This window comes from Octopus sinensis, linkage group LG24 (assembly GCF_006345805.1).
Source record: "Octopus sinensis linkage group LG24, ASM634580v1, whole genome shotgun sequence".
Lineage (NCBI taxonomy): Eukaryota > Metazoa > Mollusca > Cephalopoda > Octopoda > Octopodidae > Octopus > Octopus sinensis.
Window position 1 is genome coordinate 7,490,500 of NC_043020.1, and position 17,500 is coordinate 7,507,999.

The 17,500-nt window shown below is 38.2% G+C and overlaps 1 protein-coding gene across 3 annotated transcripts in view; it reads left to right on the forward strand.

Moving 5' to 3' along the window:
• Window positions 1-17,500, forward strand: part of LOC115223948 (doublecortin domain-containing protein 2-like) — a 145,463-nt gene that overhangs the window by 19,481 nt on the left and 108,482 nt on the right. Inside the window, exon 1 of one of the 3 annotated variants that reach the window (XM_036512947.1) lies at window positions 13,576-13,656. The exons of the other annotated variants lie outside the window; for them this stretch is intronic. The gene's annotated coding sequence lies outside the window, so the exon portion shown is untranslated. Of the gene's footprint in view, window positions 1-13,575; window positions 13,657-17,500 lie in introns of those variants that run through there. 3 annotated transcript variants of the gene reach the window in all.

Consider the following 17,500-nt stretch of genomic DNA (forward strand, 5'->3'; position numbering starts at 1 on the left):
GCTTGCACATACGCTCTCACATGCATGCATGCACTACCACCACCACTATCAACACACATATAGGTACAGGCTTTGGGTTCAGTCCCACTGCACAGCACCATGGGTAAGTGTCTCCTACAATAGCTCGCAGTCAACCAATTTCTTGTGAGTGATTTTCATTGATGGAAACTGAAAGAAGCTTATCGTTAGGAAGGGCATCCATCTGCAGAAACCATACTAAAAACAACATGGGAGCCCAACACTGCCCTGCAGCTTGCCGGTTCCCTATCAAATTGTACAACCCATGCTAGTACCGAAAGTGGACATGATGATGATGGTGATGATGATTTTTTCAGCTTTTACTTGTTTCAGTCATTAGACTGTGGCCATGCTGGGGCACTTCCTTGAAGAATTTTTAGTCAAATGATTTGACCTCAGTACTTTTTATTTTTTTAAAGTCAATACTTATCAAACTCTTTTGCTGAACTGCTAAGTTACGGGGACATAAACACACCAACACTGATTGTCATGTGGTGCTGCAGGAACAAACACATAAGTACACACACACACACACACAGAGTTTATAAATTAGAGACAGGTATTCTCTGTATAGAATAGACTTTGTCATGCTCAAGAGATTTCAACTTGAGCAGGTAGAGGAGTAAATGTAAGGACAAGCAAGTTAGGCAAGTCGATATACAAAAAATATTAGATACATTTAATACTAAAAAATCTACATATGTTAACATTTAAAAAGTTTGGACTTATATGGAATAGAAATGATTTCAGGAATTAAAGAGGTTGAATAAGTGTTTTACAAGTCCAACAGCTGTTTCTAGGGGTTTGGTGGTCCAAAATAATGATTGTAAATTGATGCCATCATCAGATAATACCAGCTTCCATCTTCAGGGAAGAATTTTACATTTGAGGTGTTGGCAGAATGGAGTTTAAAGATGGAATGTATATACACAATGGGTTTCTTTCAGTTTCCATCAACCAAATCCACTCACAAGGCTTTGGCTAGCCCAAGGCTGTAGAAGACACTTGCCTAAGGTGCCATGCAGTGGGACTGAACCTGGAACCATGTGGTTGGAAGGTAAGCTTCTTACCACAAGCCACGCCTGATGATATCTATATTTATGTGTGTGTCTTTGCATTTCTGTTTGTCATCACCACCACTTGACAGCCGGTGTTGGTTTGTTTACAGCCCCATAATGTAATAGTCCAGGAAAAAGAGACCAATAGAATAAATACCAGGCTTCGGGTGAGGTGGGGTCTGTACTGGGGATAATTTGTTTGATTAACCCCCTCAAGGTAATGCCCCAGCATGGCCACAGTCAAATGACTGAAGCAAGTAAAAAGTAAAAGATATACAGAGGTGCAGGTATGGCTGTGTGGTAAGAAGCTTGCTTCCCAAATGCATAGTTCTAGGTTCAGTTCCAATACATGGCACCTTGGGCAAGTGTCTTCTACTATGGCACTGAGCCAACCAAAACCTTGTGTGTTGATTTGGTAGACAGAAACTGGAAGAAGCCCATCGTATATGCATGTGTGTGTGTGTGTTTGCCCCCCCAGTACCACTTGACAACTGATGTTGGTTTGTTTATGTTCCCGTAACTTAGCAGTTCAGCAAAAGAGAACAATAGAATAAGTGTCAGGTTTTGAATGAAAATAACTACCGACATCGATTCATTCGATTAAAATTCTTCGAGGTGGTGCCCCAGCATGACCTCAGTCTACTAACTGAAACAAGTAGAACATAAACATATACGACAGGCTTCTTTCAGTTTCCACTCACAAGGCTTTGGTCAGCTCACTGCTGTATTGGTAGTAGACACTTGCCCCCCCAGCATGGGACTGAACCTAGAACCATGTGGTTGAGAAACAAACTTATTACCACACAGTCATGTCTACTTAAATTTAAAAAAAAAAATTGACCAACTGAGCAACATCTAATTTACATCTGTTTATAATTCTGTTCACATTTGGATAATTAAGGAAGAGAGATTTGTTAACCCTTTCCCTTATTAGATCTAATTTATTTCCACATAAGTCTTTTTTAATGAAGCCTTGTGGGTCTTGGCTTGTGACGTGCTTTACCGTTCCTTGGTAACCCCATGCTGATTTATTTCAGTGTCTCACTCTCACAGACTTCGCCTTGAAATGAAGAATATCAAACTGGGGATTATCTGCCACTTATGGTAGCTTAACTACCTAGGCACCTGGGTGTTTGATGTGTGCTGTGTATACTTGTATATTTACACATACACACACACACACGTGTATATACCTGTGAACGTATGTGTTTATATACATATATATTACATATATATATCATCATCATTTCATGTTCATTGTCCAAGTGTGTGTTTATATATATATATATATTATATATATATATATACTTTATTTAAAAGCAGGAGAAAATTCAACAAAACCTGTTACTCTGAGTTTCACGTTCCCGTTTGTCGGACAGTTTTAACAGGTTTTGTTGAATTTTCTGCTGCTTTTAAGTAAAGCATATTACTCTACCACTGGTATTTGAGTACTCTTTTTTCCACCTTGTTTCACATTTATGTGTTTACTCCGGTATATGTGTTATAGACACACAAACACAGTAGTGTGCAAAAGTAGGTATACAGTAAGTATCATATCCGTGATATAATACTTAATTCGTTAAAATTATTAACACATTAAATTAGTTAACCTCATTTTTGAAAATTTTCAGTGTCATTAAACATAATAATACTTTTATTGTCACTTTTAATCTTTTTGATAAAAATAAGTGAGTATTGTACATGATTTTTTTTTTATAACTGTATACCTACTTTTGCACCACCCTGTGTGTGTATGTATATATATATATATATATATATATATATATATATATACACATATATATGTATATATATTTCGATGGGTGAATGAATTATCCTATGTTTACCGTCAACATGGAAAATTCGATGAACCGATACCAGGGTAGCAAATTCACGTCAGAAACACGTAGGCAGTCATCGTAATTATTATTTTGTCTTGTTGTTGAGAGAGGCTCTCTTTCTTTCCTGATGAGAAGATTGTATCTTACACCGTTTATTCCTTTGGAATAAAACCATGTTGTCTTCAAAACATGTCGAAAGTAAAGGAATTTTATTAACATCTTCGTTCAACTCCATTTATTTATTTATTCATATATATATATATATATATATGTATATATATTATGTACTTATAGATTTACACACACATATATAAATATACCTAAATATATATATATTGAAACAAGTAAAACATAAATGGTGACTATGTGTGTGCATATGTAGTGCTAACGCTTTAGTCTTTGGTAAATTTACTTCGTCTATTTTAAGTTTTGCTTCCACACATGGAACGTTGTTTGTAATTCTAAAGATTTGATTACTTTTACATTAAATCATACACACACACACATATATATATATATATACACACATGCATACATATATGTATATGATTTGCTATGCTGGACCGTTGAACTCTACAAGTTTTTTTCATTCTTTCTGTTTTTTTGCTCTTATTCCTTTCTGTTGAAGAGCATATGCTTGAAACGTAAAAGACTTTTAATTTTTCCCCGAGTGTCAAACTAATACACTTGCTTGTTGTTCATACACCTATCTTCGTCTTTTGTTTTTTTATAAACTTCAAATATATATATATATAATATATATATATATATATATATATATATATACATACATATATATATATATATACATACATATATATAGATATATAGATTCAGATGAATATGGGTACTTAAGTTGAGGCACCAGAATTTAGTACGGTATTATCCATACAATTTCAAAATAAGATGATTAAAATCAAAATAAGCAACAAGTATATCCAATAAATAATGTGTATTTATATATATGTACATACTTATATATATATATATTATATATATATATATCTATATATATATATATATATATATATGCATATATAGGTACAGGATGTGACAAAATGTAAGCAACATGAAATACGAAAACAACATGCATTATGAATACGAAAACGACATGAAATATGAAGGCAAACTTGGGTATGCGAACAGCGAGAGGAACAAATGGAAAACAAGACAAGTAACATAAAGAACGACCCTTCATCAGTAAAAATCATGTCAAAGCTAATCTTGCTTGTGCTAGTGCCACGTAAAAAGCACTGAGTTGACTGCAGAGTGGTTGGTGTTAAGAAGGGCATCCAGGTGCAAAGGCCCCACCAAAACAAACACAGCAGCCTAGGGTAGGTTTTCTACTTGGCCAGCTCCTCTCAACCATCCTACCCATGCATGCATAGAAGATGGACATTAAATGATGATGACATTAAATGATGATGGTTGCACATACTCAATGTGTACGTTTTGCTTGTTTGCCATTTTGCTGCAGTGTCAAAATCCCCGAAAGTTATAGACCAGCAAGACAACTCCCACAGATCCTATTCAGGAGTGATGGTCACTGATATTTCACCATCTTATATATGCGTTGTTGTGGCATACCAGCAAACAGGTTTTAAGCTATTTGTATATAGTCGTAGACAGGTGATTCGATTCTGCCCTGGTTCAGTTCAGGTAAGTGATGTTGATAAGCTACAAAAATGGCGAAACATTATCTGTTTCTCCTGAGTGAGATCTGGGACGAGTTGTCTTACCTGTCTGTGACTTCCAGGTGCTTTACTGCAGTGAACTGGCAAACAACAGAAACACATGCTTAGAACACTGCCACTACTTTTAAAAAGGATTACAATGGTTCTGGCTAGCCAATTCCCCACCCACAGTTGTATGTGATGTGACAGAGAGAAAAAACATACCCTGAGCCTAAGAAATTAAGTCCAGGTACACTGCAAAGCATCAGCACTACAACCATAAAAATGAATATATGAACAATGAAGCCCTTGCAAGCAGATTTAGTACTGATAGTCTGTACTGTGTACCCAGTATTAAGACCGTTCAGTGGTTACATAGTTTTATAGTGTATTCACAGATTGTTTTCAGAGTGGTAGGGTTGAGAACACTGTGCTGCACAGAGCAAGACATCAAACTACTCACACACACAGTATTTTGATGCGGTGAGTACCACTGCCCATCTACAAGATGTTAAGGACTCTTCACTTCAGGCACTACACTCAAAATCAAAACTACAGCACACCTGACCACTAAAATGAACAAGGGATCCTGCAGAAATGCTAATTTCAAATCTTGACTTAAATAGACTGGACCCTAACTTTGGACAACAACTGGTGTGAACCACTCAACTGGTGTCGGCCACACAAGTCTGCAAACGGATCAGGTTTCAGTTCCTGCCGAACATTAACTAACAAAAAACTAACTCAACTCAGTTCCCTCTGAGACTGGCCAAATGGATAGACGCTGAAGAAGCTGCACTGATAATAGTGACAGATTGCATCTGCAACTGCCAGTAGTCTGTGCAGTGGAAACATGCACAGGTCATAAAAACCATAATAATATACTGTATAAAATAAGAGAAAATAAATTTTGAGGATGAACAAGTCTCCAAGCGTGATTGTTACCAGTGTCACCTTACTGGCACTTGTGCCGGTGGCATGTAAACAAAACATTCGAGCAAGGTCGTTGCCAGTACCTGTGCCACTGGACTGACTCCTGTGCAGGTAGCACGTAAAAACACCATTTTGAGTGTGGCTGTTGCCAGTACCGCCAGACTGGCCCTCGTGCCGGTGGCATGTAAAACCACCCACTACACTCTCGGAGTGGTTGGTGTTAGGGAGGACATCCAGCTGTAGAAACTCTGCCAGATCAGATTGGAGCCTGGCGCAGCCATCTGGTTCGCCAGTCCTCAGTCAAATTGTCCAACCCATGCTAAGCATAGAAAGCAGATATTAAACGCTGATGATGATGATGATATATATATATATGTATGTATGTAAGAAATAAATGAAGTTGAAAAACTTAGAATATATGAGGATTTATTTAAATTCCCTTCCCAGTCAAATGGTTCAGGTTCAGTCCCACTGCGTGGTCTTCTGGCCAAATGTCTTCTACTTTCTTCTGCTATAGCTTTGGCCCTTGTGAGTTGATTTGATAGATGGACACTGAAAGCAGCCCTTTGTGTGTGTGTACGTATGTATATATATATATATATGTGTATGTGTGTATCTTTGTACCTGTTTGTTTGCCACTACCTCTTGACAACTGGGGATAGTGTGTTTATGTCCCCATAACTTTAGGTTTTGCCAAAAGAGACAAATAGAATAAGTACCAAGCTTTAAAAAAAGTAGGTAGTGGGGTTGATTTGTTCTGTCCACATGTTAGATGAAATAAAGTAGCAAACATCCCCTTATCTCACCACATGGCCTTCCTCAATCAATCAATCTATATGCAAACTGATAGTGTTCACAGACACATTTTTCCTATGAAAACAGTGTTTACAATAATGGCCAGAAAAGACAGCTTGCAATACATATATATTGTAATATCTTCATGTGAATGTTTACTGGTAGCATACCCAAGACTTTTTGCAGGGGTAACACACAGAGGGGACAAAGAAGGACAGACAAACGGATTAAGTTGATTATATTGACCCCAGTGCGTAACTGGTACTTATTTAATCGACCCCGAAAGGATGAAAGGCAAAGATACCTCGGTGGAATTTGAACTCAGAACGTAGCGGCAGACGAAATACCGCTAAGCATTTCGCCCGGCGTGCTAATGTTTCTGCCAGCTCTTCACCTTCCTTTAGTTTCTTTCTACTAAATCCACTCACAAAGCTTTGGTTGGCCCAAGGCTATAGCAGAAGATGCTTGCCCATGGTGGCATGCAGTGTGACTGAACCCAGAACCATGCGGTTGAGAAGCAAGCTTCTTACTACGCAGTTGCGTCTGCGCCTATCAACACCGTTGAAATTATGTCATAACCAAAACAACTGCTTCAACCACCACCACCGCCACTGCCACACCACCACAACCCCCACTACTACCGATCACACACCCCACTACCACCCATACCGTACAATCAATTTCCAGGAAAATATGTAACATGTGGATTAATCTAATCCTTCTTTCGAGATCTCAGTTTGTTGTTTGTGAGTTGGTGGTTGGAGTTAACTATGGCAGCCTGTGTTGAGAGGGACAGAGAGAGAGAGAGAGAGAGAGTGATGGAGAGAGAGAGAGAGGGGAGAGAGAGAGAGGGGGAGAGAGAGAGAGTGATGGAGAGAAGCAGAAATATATAGAGAGGAGGAGAGATAGGGAGATAGATAAAAAAAAAGATAGATAACAAAAGAGAGAGAGTGATAGTGATGGAGAAGAAGAGAAACAAATATATAGAGAGGAGGAGAGATAGGGAGATAGATAAAAAGAAAGAGAGAAAGAAGAGTGAGAGAGAGAGAGAGATAGCGATGGAGGAGAGAAACAGAAATATAGAGAGAGAAGGAGAGAGGGAGATAAATAAAAAAGAGAGAAGAAGAGTGAGAAAGAGAGGCTGAGATGTATGTATATATATGTATGTATGTATATATATATTTATGTATGTATGCGAGTGACAGACAGTGAGATGGGAGTAAACAGAGAGGCATAGAATGTAGAGAGAGAGGGAGATATAGTGAGATAAATAGATAGATAGATAGAGAGAGAGAGAGGGGGTAAGTTGCTAGAGAAAGAGGACGAGGAGAGAGAGAGAGAGAGAGATAGAGAAATAAAGGTGAATGAGCTTAGCTTGGCTCTTACTGTATCTTTCCTCTGTTTACATTTTGCTCTCCAAATGTTCCAGAGTGTTCTGTTAGAGGTCAGCCGACAGGTTATCAATAACTCCTATGTCGTTAATTACATGATTTGCCATTTACCTTTTATCTTTCACTCATTTCGCTAATTAGACTACGGGCCATTCTGGAGCACCCCTGGAAAGGTTTTTAGTTCAACGAGTCATCCCCAGCACCTTTTTACTCTTTTACTTGTTTCAGTCATGTGACTGCGGCCATGCTGGAGCACCACCTTTAGTCGAGCAAATCGACCCCGGGACATATTCTTCGTAAGCCCAGTACTTATTCTATCGGTCTGTTTTGCTGAACTGCTAAGTGACAGGGACGTAAACACACCAGCATTGGTTGTCAAGCAATGCTAGGGGGAGAAACACAGACACACACACACACACACACACATATATACACATATATACGACGGGCTTCTTTCAGTTTTCGTTTACCAAATCCACTCACAAGGCATTGGTCGGCCTGAGGCTATAATAGAAGACACTTGCCCAAGATGCCACACAGTGGGACTGAACCCGGAACCATGTGGTTGGTTAGCAAGCTACTTACCACACAGCCACTCCTGCGCCTATTTGTTATCTTTTTAAGTTTGGTACTTTTTCAGTCAGTTTTTTTTTTTTTTTTGCTAAACTGCTAAGCTGCAGAGGATGCAAACAAACCAACACCGACTGTCAGGTGGTAATGGGGGACAACATGCAAACACAAACACCACACATGCATTTTCATGCAGGTGTAAGTGCAAGCAGGGCTGTGTGATAAGAAGTTTGCTTCCCAACCACATGGTTCTGGGTTCAGTCCCACTGCGTGGCACCTTGGGCAAGTGTCTTCTACTATAGCCTTGAGCTGATCAAAACCTTGTGAGTGGATTTGGTAGACGGAAACTGAAGGAAGCTTGTCATATCATCATCATTATTTAGCTTTCTATGTTGGCAGGGGTTTGACGGTTTGACTGGAACTGGTAAACCAGAAACCTGCACCAAGTTCCATTCGGATTTGGCTTGGTTTCTACAGCTGGATGCCCTTCCTAATGCCAACCCTTCCAAGAGTGTAATGGGTGCTTTTATGCAGTGCTCCAGCATGGCCACAGTCAAATGATAAATAAAAGAATATATATATATATATATATAATATATCTATATATATATATAATAATAATAATAAATATTAGGGAATAAATCCAAATGATAAATAAAAGAATATATATATATATATATATATATATATATATATATATATATATATATACATAACACACTACATATATCACACACACACATACATATATGTACAAACACACACGCATATATACAGTATATACACGTATATACATCATACATACACACATATACATATATATATGTATATATATTGATATGTGTTTTTGTTTGTTTCCCACTACTGCTTGACAACCTGTGTTAGTTCATTTACATCCCAGTAACTTAGCAGTTCAGCAAAAGAGATCAATAGAACAAATACCAGGCTTAAAAAGAAATAAGTACAGGGGTTGATTTGTTTGACTAAACTCTTCAAGGCAGTGCCCCAGCATGGCCACAGTTCAATGACTGAAACAAGTTAAAGATATACACAGTTTCTGCCTACTGAATTCACTCACAAGGCATCGGTCAACCTGGGGTGAAAATAGAAGACCCTTACCTTAGGTGCTGCGCAATGGGATTGAACTGAAAGTGAGCTTCTATATCACATAACCATGCTTGTACCTTACAGCATAACGGTTAATTCATTCCATATTATGTCACCACAAACAAGCAGTTTCTTAACCCTTTCATTACTGTATTTATTTTGAGATACTCTGGGTTTCTTTCAATCAGTTTTAAATATAACATTTATCATTAAGCTAGTGTTAGGAACATAAATTGTGACTAAGTTTTGGTGGAAGATTTTAATTCAGAACTTATGAAAACTAGACATTTGTACTATGGAGCCAGAAGTGGTTTCAGCCGGGTTGGTATCAAAAGGGTTAAGAAAAGCTATTTAAGAAAGGAAGAATGATTTTATTGCTGTTAAGGTCATCTTCACCTTTCAAATCTTCAACATCAATACTAATGGGACCCGTGGAAATTCCACAGAGCGAAAAAGATTAACCCTTTTGTTACCATATGTTAGGAACATAAATTGTGACTAAGGTTTGGTGGAAGATTTTAATTCAGAACTTGTGAAAACAAGACATTTGTACTACAGAGCCAGAACTGGTTTCAGCCGGATTGGTATGGAAAGGGTTGAATGCACTTCAGTTTTATTCACATTGTTGTTACTGTTATAGTTGTTGTTGCTAGTGAAGGCACGTGGCTTAGTGCTTAGGGTATTCGGCTCACAATTGTATGGCCATGAGTTCAATTCCCTGCTGTGCATCATGTCCCTGAGCAAGGTACTTTATTTCACATTGCTTCAGTTCGCTCAGCTGGCAAAAATGAATGACACCTGTAATTTAAAAGGGCCAGTGTTATCCACATTCTGCATCACCTTGAATCTCCCTGAGAACTACATTAAGGCTACTCGTGTGTGTGTATGGAGTACTCGGCCACTTAGAAGTTAATTTCATGGGCAGGCTGTTCCATTTTTGGGATCAATCAGAACCCATGACATCAGAAGTGACAGTGTGCCAGCTGCTGTCAGCAGCGGTGGCGGCGGAAATTCTCCTCTCAACCCTGTTCAATATAAACACTTTTATTATCAAAGGCATTCCAACCACGACCATCTCGTCTCATTTTCAAGCATATTACTTTCTGGAATACTCTTTCCAAATGTGCCCCTTTTTTTTTTTAAGATGATAGGGAGTGTATTGAGAGAGATTGAACTACTATTTCTAGCAGCTTGTGTGACCATAAAGAGGCTCTCCTTGTTAGTTTTTTCTTTCTTTTTTTTCTTTTGTTTTTTTAGTAGATGAGTCACCACTGTGGCTTAATGCACAACTGTGTTTTCAATCATGTTCGTCATGTATGGATTGTTGATTTTGGCTTCGACCCAGCTGTATAAAACATGTAACGAGAGACTCCAACAGCTTTCAAAATCTCTCCTTTTTTTCATTCTCTCCCTCTCTCTCTTTTTCTTTTTTGCTTATTTTATTTTATTTTTTACTTGCTGGTCTTGGAAGAAGGGGCAGAGCCCGTGACCTTTGCAGGCCCCTTGAAACCAGTGAGCTTGGTGTCGTTACTGTTCTGTTTTACCTGTTTGTTCAAATTCACTGTCTTCATCATCATCATCGTTTAACGTCCGTTTTCCATGCTAGCATGGGTTGGACAGTTCAACTGGGTTCTGGGAAGCCAGAAGGCTGCACCAGGCCCAGTCTGATCTGGCAGTGTTTCTACAGCTGGATGCCCTTCCTAACGCCAACCACTCCGTGAGTGTAGTGGGTGCCTTTTACATGCCACCAGCACAGGTGCCAGACAAGGGTGGCAAACGGCCACGATTGGATGGTGCTTTTTATGTGCCACCGGCACGGAGGCCAGACAGGGTGGCGCTGGCAACGGCCACGTTCGGATGGTTCTCTTACGTGCCACCAGCACTGGTATCACAGCTACAATTTCCATTGATGTTGATCGATTTTGATTTTGATTTTGATTTTCACTTGCCTCAACAGGTCTTCACAAGTAGAGTTTTGTGTCTAATTTTGAAAATAATGAAAAATTGAGAGAAATAACTTTGCCATTATTAAGTTGGTATTTGGAACATAAATTAACATGACATCTTAGTTTCAAGTTTTGGCACAAGGCCAGCAATTTGGGGGAAGCAGGTAAGTTGATTACATTGACCCCAGTGCTCGATTGGTACTTATTTTATCAACCCTGAAAGGATAAAAAGTGAAGTCGACTCTGACAGAATTTGAACTCAGAATGTAAAGATGGACAAAATGCTTCTAGGCATTTTGCCTGATGTGCTACTGATTTGGTCAGCTCACTGCCTTGGATTAACAAGAAGCTTTCATGGAAGGTTTTAATTAGGATTACTTTAATCTTCTTGTTACCATATTTCTGTTGAAAAACACAGCCTTCATTTCAATTAATTTTGAAAATAATGAAAAATTTCCAACAAAACTTTTATCCTTATTAAACTGGTGTTTAGGGTGTTGAACTGGCAGAATTGTTAGCACGTTGAAGGGAATGCTTAGCGATATTTCGCCCACTGCTATGTCCCGAGTTCAAATTCTGCTGAGGTCAACATTGCTTTTCTTCCTCTCGGGTTCCAGTTACATACTGTGGTCGATATAATCGACTAGACCCTCCCACCAAATTTCAGGCCTTGTGCCTTTAGTAGAAAAGATTATTAAACTCGTGTTTAGGCTGGCAAGCTGGCAGAATTGTTAGCATGCTGAATGAAATGTTTAAAGGTATTTTGCCCACCGCTGTCCTGAATTCTAATTCTGCCGAGGTCAACGTTGCCTTTCTTCCTTTTGGAGGGTCAATGAAATAAGTACCAGTTATATACTGGGGTTGATATAATCGACTAGACCTTCCCACCAAATTTCAGGCCTTGTGCCTTTAGTAGAAAGGATCATTAAACTGGTGTTTAGGGTGGCAAGCTGGCAGAATCGTTAGCACACTGAATGAAATGCTTAGCGATATTTCGCCCACTGCTATGTCCTGAGTTCAAATTCCGCTGAGGTCAACTTTGCCTTTCTTCCTCTTGGGGGTCAATGAAATAAACACCAGTTATGTACTGGGGTTGATATGATCAACTAGATCCTCCTACCACATTTCAGGCCTTGTGCCTTTAGTAGAAAGGATTATTAAACTGGTGTTTAGGGTTTAGGGTTATGGTGAGCTAGCGGAATCGTTAGAATACTGAATGAAATGCTTAAAGGTATTTCATCCATCACTACAGTCTGAGTTCAAATTCTGCTGAGGCCAATAATAATAATAATAATAATAATAATAATAATAATGATAACACATTGAAAAATACCTTAGGAATAAGAACCCAGATTTGAAATTTCCCCCAAGATACCTGATGAAGTCTGGAAGATATATCAGCTGAAATGTTGTGTTAACAACATACAAGATGAGGACAAATATCCGTCAAATGTAAGAAGTAATGTAAATAATGTTATTTCTTCCTTGAGTTTAAGTTCAAATGCTGAGTCAGCAGAGAGGAGTTCCAACAAGATAAAATCTAGGTTTACATGCACAAGTCTCTGATATCCAAATGGCTAAAATGTGTCAGCTGATGGGCACCCAGGAGTCATGACCTGGGTGTGGCCCAGCCCTTTTAGAGTGTAAGAAGTTTAGAACTGAAACACTTGCCTGAGTGAGCTTTCTTCTCTGGAAACCTTTTGTTGTTCAGCTCTCTCTCAAGAGTTTCTTACTACCACAAAACGTGCAGTGTTGATTATGCAGCTTATTAAAGTCTTTGTTTTCCAAGCCCACACATACACACACACACACACTCTCGAAAGAGCTGTTCTTCACTCCTGCTCCAGAGCGTCGGCTGCGGGGTCACTCCAAAAAGCTCTATCTGCGACGATTTCATCTCAATCGAAGGAGAGGGGCTTTCTCCATCCGGGTTGCGGATCCGTGGAATAGGCTGCCGGACGAGATAGTGAAGATGCCGACGACTGCTCGGTTCAAAGACTCTCTTGACCAGAAATGGCCCGAACTCTTTGCATGAACGCCCTCCCTGTACATAACTCCATGTCCCCCTACATGGCCTTGCTTTTGCTTTTTGAGCCAAAAAATTAACTTAACTTAACTTAACACACACAAAGTACATGTCCATATTAAGAGCTGGTCATTAACTCTATACCGATTGGTTTATTGCAAGGACACCTTTTATCGGCTTGTTAACCATTCGTGGTATGACGTCAAACAATTTGCTTGAAAAATACAACATTACTTTATGATATCCTTGATAAATTTATAAGATTTTTCATTTATTGGCATGGGGAGAAATAGAACTGGTAAGTGATTAAATAATTAAAACTGATTGCTTATGTCTGTCTCGTTAGCTATTTCACGCTCCACTGACTAAATATGTTAACACTAACTTAACAGTTACTTAGCTATTTAACGCTCCAATGATTAAATATGTTAACAGTAACTTGGCTATTGTTTTCTCTGTGGTTGATGTCTCTAAATTTGTCTTGTTATTCCTGTAATGTTCTCCAGGTATTAGACGTATTAATGTTAATTAAGCTCTTGTTTTGTTTTTTTTTTGTTTCTTTTGTAATATGCTTGTTGTTCCTTGATTAATTCATACCACAGCAAAAGAATCGATTATCGATAATTAGATAATTAGTTCATTGGGTAAAAATCATGATAGCCATTTCAAAACATGCGTACATAGGCGCAGGAGTGGCTGTGTGGTAAGTAGCTTGCCTACCAACCACATGGTTCCGGGTTCAGTCCCACAGCGTGGCATCTTGGGCAAGTGTCTTCTGCTATAGCCCCGGGCCGACCAATGCCTTGTGAGTGGATTTGGTAGACGGAAACTGAAAGAAGCCTGTCGTATATATGTATATATATATGTATATGTATGTATGTGTTTGTGTGTCTGTGTTTGTACCCCTAGCATTGCTTGACAACCGATGCTGGTGTGTTTACATCTCCGTCACTTAGCGGTTCGGCAAAAGAGACCGATAGAATAAGTACTGGGCTTACAAAGAATAAGTCCCGGGGTCGATTTGCTCGACTAAAGGCGGTGCTCCAGCATGGCCGCAGTCAAATGACTGAAACATGTAAAAGAGTAAAAGAGTAATACATACATATATATACATCATTACTTTTATGTTTGTTTTATATTGTAAAGTTATGTAACATAATCTTCGTTTATTTTAGTCTCATACATACATAGATATAAAACAATATAAAACAGACATTAAATTAATGGTGTGTGCGTATTTATATATATATATTTGTTGTGCAAGGTTTTTTATGTGAAATCGTTTGTTGAAACAGATATTGTTGTATTTTGGAATCGTCATTTTGCCAGTTTAGCCAGAAAGGAGAGACACACAAATAAGAAAGAGAAGCAAAGGACCACTGAGAGGTGACAGGAGTGTGGACGAAAGAAACTCTGGCGCGAACGAAATAAGATTAAGATTAATGTGAAAGATAAATAACGCTGAAGCAAAGTAGTAACACCAATATATAGTGCGTGTGTTTTTATTGGCTAAACTGGCAAAATGACCATTCTGAAATAACAACACTATATGTGTATATATATATATATATATATATATATATATATATATATATATATGTATGTATATTTATAGGTATATATATATATGCTATGTTAAATATATTATACTAATATATCTGTTTTTTGTCTACGCCACTCGACTTCGTCTTGTTGTTTGTGAATTGTCCCTATATATATAAATAAATATATATATGTACGGATAATAATATATTATATAGATATATATATATTATATATATATATATATATATATATAATATATATAGATATCCTAATATATATATATATATAGAGAGAGAGAGAGAGAGAGGAGAGAGAGAGGTTATGAGAGTAATGGTGTCATTGAAACCCAAAAGTATCAGGTAATGTGATAAGTGCTGTAGATAGACCATAGTTAAGTTCCAAGTTCAGTGATTATGCGAATAAGGGGTTCAACGTTGTAAGACAGCAAGCTAGCAGAATCCTTAACACACTGAGCAAAACACTTCATGGTATTTCGTCTGATTTTATGTTCTCAGTTCAAATTCCACCAAGGTCAGCTTCGCTATTCATCAGTTCAGGATCAAGAAATTAAGGGTTAGGGTTGTAATCGACTTACTACTCCACTACCCCGAGATTGCTGGCCTTGTGCCAATATTGGAAACTAATATTTGTCTCTCCTGAATTATTCTTTCTATGGATTTCATTGTACAATGTTCTAATCAGGATGTTGTGTCTTCTGCATTGGTTATACTGCAATGATATTTTCACCAAACTGCTCGTGAGATGTGTAACATCCTCATCTCTATATGTGCGTGTGTGTGCGTGCGTGCGTGTGTGTGCGTGCGTGCGTGCGTGCACATGTGCATGTGTCTGTGTGGATATATAATTGCAAGCCTGCATGTTTTTATAAAAGACTGGAAATGAACGAGGTTGCTGTTGTGCAGTGTCAAGAGAAGGAGACACTCACACACACACACACACACACACCATCATCATCATCATTGCCATCATCATCATCATCATCATCATCGTCATCGTAATTGTCATCCTTGTAATCATCATCATCATCTTTGTCATCGTCACTGTCATGGCTTTAAGGACCACATTTTCATGTTTGCATGGGTCAGAGACGGAATTTACTGAGGCATATTTCCTACAGCTGGATGCCCTTCCTGTCACTAACCCTCACCTGTTTCCAAGCAAAGCAAAGTAATACTTCCTACTGACCAGACATGATTTTTCAATGGAAGATTAGAAATGAACAACACCACTTGTATGACAGTGACACTTGTTTACAACCACCACATGATGTCAAAACAAAGTGACACACACACACACACAAACACACACACACATACGCACACATGCACACACACACACACGAACAAATACTTATATATGATGAGCTTCTTTTGTTTCTGTCTACCAAATACTTTGGCTGACCCAGGGCTGTAGTAGAAGGCAATTACGTCTTTATATGCAGTAATCCCTTGACTATTACAGGTGTTATGTTCCAAAACCCCTGCAATAGGTGAACCGTACTGTATATTTTTTTTATTCTTATAATTTGTATATATTTATTTTATTATAAATTCAAAACAAACGCTACAGAGGAATCGACGTAAGCTCAAATAATAAACTACAATAGGTGAAACATGATATTGTGAGGAAGTACTCTGTGTGTGTATATAATATATATATATATATATATAATATATATATATCTTGACCTTCGAAACGTGGAGTAGATGAAACAAAGGAGACTGAAGAAGGGGAATTTTCCTTGTTTTGTATGTCCTGTACTCTATTTTTTCGTTGTTTTAAAAAAATGTCCATTTCCTTGGTTTTGTGTTTATGTTTTCGTTTCTCGACGTTTTTTTGGTGTTTTGTACCCATATACGCATGTATATATACATGTAGAGGTAGGTACGAACATATATGTATGTATATATGCATATGTTTTATTTATTTATTAAGTTATTATATATATATATAATATATATATATAGGCGTAGGAGTGGGTGTGTGGTAAGTAGCTTACATACGAACCACATGGTTCCTGGTTCAGTCCCACTGCGTGACACCTTGGGCAAGTGTCTTCTACTATAGCCTTGGGCCGACTAAAGCCTTATGAGTGGATTTGGTAGACGGAAACTGAAAGAAGCCCATCATATATATGTATATGTGTATATATGAGTGTGTGTGTTTGTGTCTGTTCCCCCCAATATCACTTGACAACCGATGCTGGTGTGTTTACGTCCCTGTAACTTAGTGGTTTGGCAAAAGAGACTGATAGAATAAGTACTTAGCTTACAAAGAATAAGTCCTGGGGTCAATTCGCTTGACTAAAGGCGGTGCTCCATAATGACCACAGTCAAATGACTGAAACAAGTAAAAGAGTAAATATATATACAATGAGTGTATGTGTGTGTGTGTGTGTTTATATGTATGTCTTTTCTTTTGCTTGTTTCAGTCATTAGACTGTGGCTATGCTGGGGCACCACCTTGAGGAACTTTTAGTCAAATGAATTGACTGAAGTGTTTATTTTTTTAAAGCCTGGTACATTTTCTATCACTCTTTTGTCCAACCACTAACTTATGGGGACATAACCACACCA